This window comes from Nicotiana tabacum, chromosome 14 (assembly GCF_000715075.1).
Source record: "Nicotiana tabacum cultivar K326 chromosome 14, ASM71507v2, whole genome shotgun sequence".
NCBI lineage: Eukaryota > Viridiplantae > Streptophyta > Magnoliopsida > Solanales > Solanaceae > Nicotiana > Nicotiana tabacum.
In genome coordinates, this window is record NC_134093.1 from 35,554,930 (window position 1) to 35,562,605 (window position 7,676).

The 7,676-nt window shown below is 41.2% G+C and overlaps 1 non-coding gene across 1 annotated transcript; it reads right to left on the reverse strand.

Moving 5' to 3' along the window:
- Positions 1-625: 625 nt before the first annotated feature.
- LOC142169330 (small nucleolar RNA R71) lies at positions 626-732 on the reverse strand. Its single transcript, XR_012699038.1, has one exon. It is a non-coding gene; the product is annotated as a small nucleolar RNA R71 (small nucleolar RNA).
- Between the last annotated feature and the right edge of the window lie 6,944 nt (positions 733-7,676).

Here is a 7,676-nt window from a genome sequence, read left to right on the forward strand (position 1 = left end):
TTGAAATTCTAACGTTTGTGGTCTTGTGTGTTATAGGTATATGCCTAGAAACTCCTCAAGAACTGGTGAATTGTTTGAAGTATTACCGGATCATGAGAAAGCTTTCAAGGCATTAAATCGTGCAAACAAGAAGAACAAACAACAACATCACCCAAGACAACAAATTGAACCGGATATGGGTGAAGTTTTGGATAATCAAAACAATCGAAACAATGTGAATGACCTGAACAATCAGGGTGTGGCACCTCTTGTGCCAGAAGCAGCTTTGTATGATTGGGCACAACCCACCGCTGAAAATTTGACAACTGGAATTGCAGTCCCTCAGATACAAGCGAAGTCATTTCAAATCAAAAACAACATGCTATATTTGCTACAAAACAAGGGACTGTTCTCTGGGTCTTACATTGAAGATCCACAACAACATCTGAAAATTTTTCTATCGATTTGTGTCACGCAAAGGCAACAAAATGTGACACCGGAAGCAATACGACTGTTGTTGTTTCCATTCTCAGTGACAAGAGAAGCCCAAACTTGGCTTAATTCGCTCCCCATAAATTCCATCACAACTTGGGAGGAATTAGTCAAGTAGTTTTTGAATAAGTTCTACCCACCCTATAAGACTGCCAACCAGGTTGATGAGATATTGAGCTTCAAGCAGAAACCAGCTAAAACATTACAAGAAATGTGGGAGAGATTCAAAGATATGCTGGTTAGGTGTCCACATCATGGCATTCCAGATCAAATGTTGGGACACCAATTTTACATGGGATTGCCGGACAGTTTGAAGGCTAATGTTGATGCTTCGGCAGGTGGAACATTATTTAAGTAAGTCATCTAGAGAGTGTAAGGTCCTGCTAGATAAAATGGCTCAAAACTAAGGACAAATGACAAGAGACTCCACAATCACCCATATAGTTCACTCAGTAGCATTGGACCCGAACAATTCTATAGCCGAGAATATGGCTACTCTGATGACGCAAATGAGTATCCTCACCAAGAAGATTGATGAATCATGCTAGAAGCAGGTATACATAGTTGACATGACTAATGAGGGATTATGTACACCATGCATTAACCAACCATGCATGTATTCGTGGAGTGGTGAATGCGACAACCATAACTATCAAGAGAACATGAACTATGTGGGCAACTATGGAGGCCAGAGGCAAGGTGGTCAGAATTGGGGGCAGCAAAATAAGTAGTATAGACAAGCACAACAACAGTACAATAACACCAATAATTCTGGAGCTATGCGACCACATGGTCAAGTAGTACCTTACCAAAGGCAACAATGATACAACCAGCAAAATCATCAGCTAACTTATCAACAACCTTAACAACAGATAGTGAAACAAGATGATGGGCTATCTGAAATTAAGGGAATGCTACAACAACTGATTGGATCCAATGGAAAAATGCAAGAGAAGGTTGAAGCACATGAATCGGCGATAAAAGAGGTTGCGGAGGAGACTGAGAAAGTGCAAGAAAAGGCATCAGAAAAAGTGCATGAGCAGTATCTAAATCAAGCCAAAGAAAAGAATCGACCTCCGACACCTTTACCGCAGAGGTTGGAAAAATATCAGAAGGATGAACAGTACAAAACATTCATGAAAATGCTGAAGCAAATTCAGGTAAACATTCCTCTAATCGATGCCTTGAGGGAGATGCCGGTTATGCAAAAATGATGAAGGACTTGATGTCTCATAAGTTCGACTTCCAAGACTTGGCAACTGCCCCATTGACACAAACATGTAGTGTTGTTGTATCAAAACCTATAGCTGAGAAGTTATCCGACCCTGGAAGCTTCACAATTCCATGCACCATAGGTAGCTATGCATTTTCCAAGGCATTGTGTGATTTGGGATCAAGTATAAATATGATGCCATTGTCTATATATAAAAAGTTATGCATTGGAAGAGCAAGACCCACATCCATGTTACTACTGCTAGCGGACCGAACGGTAAAAAGGCCATCAGGTATACTTGACGATGTACTTGTATAAGTTGGAAAATTTGTGTTTCCAGTAGATTTTGTCATTCTGGACTACAAGGTTGATTACGAGATTCCCATAATTTTGGGAAGGCTGTTCTTGGCCACAGGAATAGATTTAGTTGATTGTGAAATAGGGAAGCTGAAAATGAGGCTGAATAATAAAGAAATAACATTTAATGTGCAAAAGTATATGCGACGACCCAATGAGTTCGCAAATTGCTCTTTGTTAGACACAGTGGATGTAATCATGGAGAAAGATGATGAGACACTTAATGCAAAAGACCCTCTAACAGCCTGCCTTATAAACTTAGAAGAAGTAAATGGTAAGGACTTGGCGGAATGGGTGTTGGATCTTCAAGGGCAAGGGTACTGGAAAAGAGAGCTCGAATTCGAGCCTTTATACTCGGAAGAAAGAAAGACCCCTCCAGCCAAGCCATCGATCAAAGCGCCGCCACAATTGGAGCTGAAACCGTTGCCATCTCACCTTAGGTATGCTTTATTGGGACCTAACTAGACTTTACCTGTTATTATCTCATCTGGATTGTTAGATGTACAGGTAGAACAATTTTTGTAGGTGTTAAAAGAGTGCAAGACTGCTATTGGTTGGACCGTTGTGGACATTAAAGGTATCAACCCAACCTTCTGTATGCATAAAATTCTACTGGAAGATGGGCACAAACCTTCCAGATAACATCGAAGAAGGTTGAAACCTAATATGAAGGAAGTTGTAAAGAAGGAAGTGATCAAGTGGTTAGATGTTGGAATTATTTTTCCCATCTCAGATAGCAACTGGGTTAGCCCTGTTCAATGCGTGCCAAAGAAAGGTGGGATGACTGTTGTACAAAACGAGAATAATGAGTTGATCTAAAAAAGTATAGTTACGGGATGGCAAATTCGCATGGACTACAGAAGATTGAACAAGGCCACCCGAAAAGATCATTTTCCCTTGCCGTTCATTGATCAGATGCTAGATAGATTGGCATGGAGGTCCTATTTTTGCTTCTTGGATGGATACTTGGGGTACAATCAGATATCTATTGCCCCGGATGATAGAGAGAAAACGTCATTCACATGTCGATATGGCATTTACGCTCTTAGGAAAATGTTATTTGGCCTATGCAATGCACCCGCCACATTTCAAAGGTGCATGATGGCCATCTTCACAGATATGGTAGAAGATATAATATAAGTTTTCATGGATGATTTCTCAGTGGTGGGAAATTCTTTTGATGATTGCCTTAAAAACCTGAAAAGAGTATCGTGGAGATGTATGGAGACTAGTATGTTGCTAAACTAGGAAAAATGCCATTTCATGGTACATGAAGGTATAGTCTTGGGATACCTAGTGTTGAGTAAGGGCATTGAGGTGGACCGTGCTAAAGTCGATGTAATAGAGAAACTGCCACCACCCACTTTTGTCGAGGTAATAAGGAGTTTCCTTGTTCTACATGCGTTTTGTAAAATATTTTTCCGAGATTGCTAACCCTTTGTGTAAATTGCTTGAAAAAATCACCCTTTTGTGTTTTCTGATGACTCCAATTTGGCTTTTGAGGGATTGAATAAGAGGTTGGTGTCTGCACGTATCATAGTTTCCCCTGACTGGGTACAACCGTTTGAGCTGATGTGTGATGCAAGTGACCATGTTGTAGGAGCAGTACTTGGACAGAGAAAAGATAAAATCATGCATCCAATCTACTATGCAAGTAGAACATTAAATGGGGCTCAACTGAATTACACAGTGACAGAAAAAGAGATGCTAGCTGTGGTGTTCGCATTTGACAAATTCCGGTCCTACTTGATAGGCTCGAAGGTAATTGTATATACTGACCATGCTGCTCTCAGGTACCTAATTGATAAGAAGGAGTCAAAGTCACGCTTGATTATATAGGTCCTATTGCTGCAAGAGTTCGACTTGGAAATCCATGACCGAAAAGGAACGGAGAACCAAGTTGTCGATCACTTGTCCAGGCTTGAAGGAGCTGAAACGAAGGTGGAGGTGGAAGAGATCTTAGAGACTTTCCCGGATGAACAAATTTTAGCCACGAGCCTTGAGGAAGTGTCATGGTATGCATACATTACAAACTACCTGGAAAGCGATATTGTTCCCTATGAATTGTCTTCTGTGCAAAAAATAAAATTCTTTAGTGATTGTCGCATGTATTTATGGGATGAACCATATTTGTTTCGGATTTGTATTGATAACATGATCTGGAGATATATTCCCGAGATAGACCAAGCTTCTGTTTTGCAGGCATGTCATGCTTTGCCTTATGGAGGTCATTTCGGAGGAGTAAGGACAACTGCTAAAGTTTTGGAGTCGGGCTTCTATTGGCCGACGTTGTTTAAAGATGCACACTTTTGGGTAAAGAGCTGTGATGAGTGTTAAAGGACGAGGAATATTTCTCGTCTATATGAGATGCACATGAACCCAATCCAAGAAGTGGAAGTATTTGATGCATGGAGAATTGATTTATGGGACCATTTGTTAGCTCATACAACAACAAGTATAGACTCGTAGCAGTGGACTATGTATAGAAATGGGTAGAAGATGTATCACTCCCAACAAATGATGCAAAGGGAGTTATTGGTCAAAACACTCTTAATTTCTCTGCTTGACACCTCAACTTGACCACTTGTTTGTGGGTAATTGGCAACCTTATGGCGTACGCCATACTTTTCCAACAATTTTGCGAAGGCTCGATTGCAGAAGTGAGTTCCTCCAAGAGCGATCATTGGTGATGGAGGAACTCACTTCTGCAATCGAGCCTTCGCAAAGTTATTGGAAAAATATGGCGTACGCCATAAGGTTGCCAATTACCCACAAACAAGTGGTCAAATTGAGGTGTCAAATAGAGAAATTAAGAGTGTTTTGACCAAAACTGTAAATGCTACTCGGACTGATTGGGCGAAAAATTAGATGATGCACTATGGGCCTACCACACTATATTTAAAACTCTGATTTGTATGTCACCGTATAAATTGGTGTTCGGAAAGGCGTGCCACTTACCGGTGGAGCTAGAGCATAGAGCTTTTTGAGCATTAAGGCAATTAAATCTTGACATGGAGGCCGCTGGTACGAGTAGAGTCACATAACTTCATGAACTCGATGAGTTTCGTTACCATGTTTTTGAAAGCACCATGATGTACAAGGAGATGTCGTGTTGTTGTATAATTCAAGATTGAAACTATTTTCGGGTAAGCTGAAATCTAGATGGTCGGGGCCATTTAGAGTGGTGCAAGTACTCTCAAGTAGAGCTGTAAAAATTGAATTCGAGGATGGAACGAACATGTTTAGAGTTAATGGGCAAAGGTTGAAACATTACATTGGCATGGAGGAGGAAAACGTTGTATCGGTGATTCATTTGAAGGAGCCTCAATTGTTGAGTGAACCTTAAGTTTGATCGCATGTGTTGTGCCACGACGTTAAATTAGGCGCTCATTGGGAGGCAACCCAATTCGTAGTTTATTTTAGCTTAACTATAAATTTTTGTTTGTTTTATGCACTAACGGGTTTTTAGCTAAATCTTGGTGTCTGAACATGTAATAGAGCACGATGGAAAGTCATGGAGCTTGGAGTCGTTCACAACGCGAAATAAAAATTACATGCATACACTCCAAACAACGATGCGTACCTCGCCTCACCCAGTTTAATGCACAACGCACCTGGAAGCAAACCTCGCATCGCAAACATTTCACCTCACGGCACAGCTTGCATCGCCTGCTGCCCAACGTGCTTTCCAGCTCACGTCTCCCAGTCTTCAACACGTTATATAACTCGCCCAGCGAGGGTTATAGTGGGACCAATCTCGCAACAGCCTCGCATCGCCAGGTAATTACCTCGCGTCGCAAGGGATACAACGAGCAAAACCCGGCGTTAGCCTGGCCTCGCACAGGATGCAGTGAGAAAAACCTGGCAGTAGACCTCGCATCGCCAGGTATGAACCTCGCGTTATGCCTCGTGTCACCTTCTTCGCAGCTCACTGAGGAGCTCGCGTCGCCAAGTAAGTTTCTCGCTAGGAGCTCGTGTCGCTAGGTAACATGTGTTTTAATTTTTTAAGTTTTGTTTTCTAACTTCTTTCTATTAAATAAACTATACAAACACACACACCTAACTTAAAATATTACACTTGTTTTTATTAGCCCACACCTCACTGCCCGTCCCTTTTCCTTTCCCCCTCACACACAAATTCCATTGAAGACATTCACTCATCACCTCTTTCACTCATTTGAGACATCAATTGAAGAACACTTCAATACTCATAAGCATCTAAGGTATGTTTCTAACTCTTTCATCTATCAAAAAATTGAATTGAGTTAAGAAATGAAATTCCACCAATTTTGGGTACGTATTCATAGCATCAATTTGCTTTGCCCACCCTAACCCCATAAATCCCATAGGATTGGTATTGATGTTGGGTACAAATGTGATAACATGAAATCTCCAAGATAATTTGGGGAGGTTGAGGCAATCCCTCATCTCTACAACCACTTTGACAATACTAGCGCATACTAAGTGTTTGTCGAAATGCCTCAAAGGCACTCTTTGCTCAAACGGAGTTCTAGTCTCCAGGATTATAATACTTATGCTATGTTGCATTGCACCACTCCAAATTGCAAATTTAGTTGGGCTCAACAGCAGCTACATGCATAGAAATTGTGGTAAATACCATTTTTTTATTGTTTTATTCGCATGCTAAAATAAATAGGTGAAGTCTGAGTAGCCTCAAAATGGTTGAACATCATGTAGTGAACTCTTAAATGTGGGGTCGCAAGACCATGTTTTGAATTCATTCATCTGCTTTATCACTGAGGAACGTTCACTTATATAGGTACGAGTATGCCTCCTAAAAAAGACTATGGTAAAGGCAAGGGCAAGGCTACTGTTCCGACTAAGGCCAAGGCTTCTTCCAGACCTCCACCGAAAAAGAGAAAAGGTGGAGAGGACACTTCAAGCCAAGTTGTAGGGTTGCAAGTAGTTGCATCTATAGCAGCCACACGCCCAAAACCTGAGAGACAACGAGAATTTGGATTGAGGAGCATACCTTAATCTGCCAAGGATTGGTACTAGCTTTGTCGGCCGAGACATATACATTCTAAGTCAGTTGTTCATGAGTTGTGCCTACAAGCTAAGTACCAATCAATTTGGAAAGGTATTCATGACCTTGGCTTAAGCTACATGTTTTGAAACACCGGGGATATAAATGTCAACCTTGTTTGGGAATTTTATGCCAGTTTTGATTCGAATGATCCTGAGAAGCTGATGCTTATTAGAGGAAGGTTGATTGATTTTTCGGCAACAGCTATATGCAATTTTTTGGGAGCTCCGGATGTTCCACAAGAACCCTAGGACAACTCCATCACTCGTCCTACATATCAGGCATTGAGACACACTCTCTGTGGTGTCAATTATGTGGCAGCTTGGGTTCATGACAAGAAGACCCAACGCCATAGGAAATTTTCAAAGAAAATAATGAAGCCGAAAGCTCATGTGAGGCTGAAATTGATCAACACACGACTATTACCATGCAATCATGAAACTCTTATAAGCCGTGAAAGGATATGCGTATTGTACTTCCTCATGACTAGCCAAAAAGTGAATGTGGGGCACTTAATACGCTACCAGATGTCCCAGGTGAGAATAAGCAAGCGCATTGACAGATTATACTTTGCCAACATGTTGACTC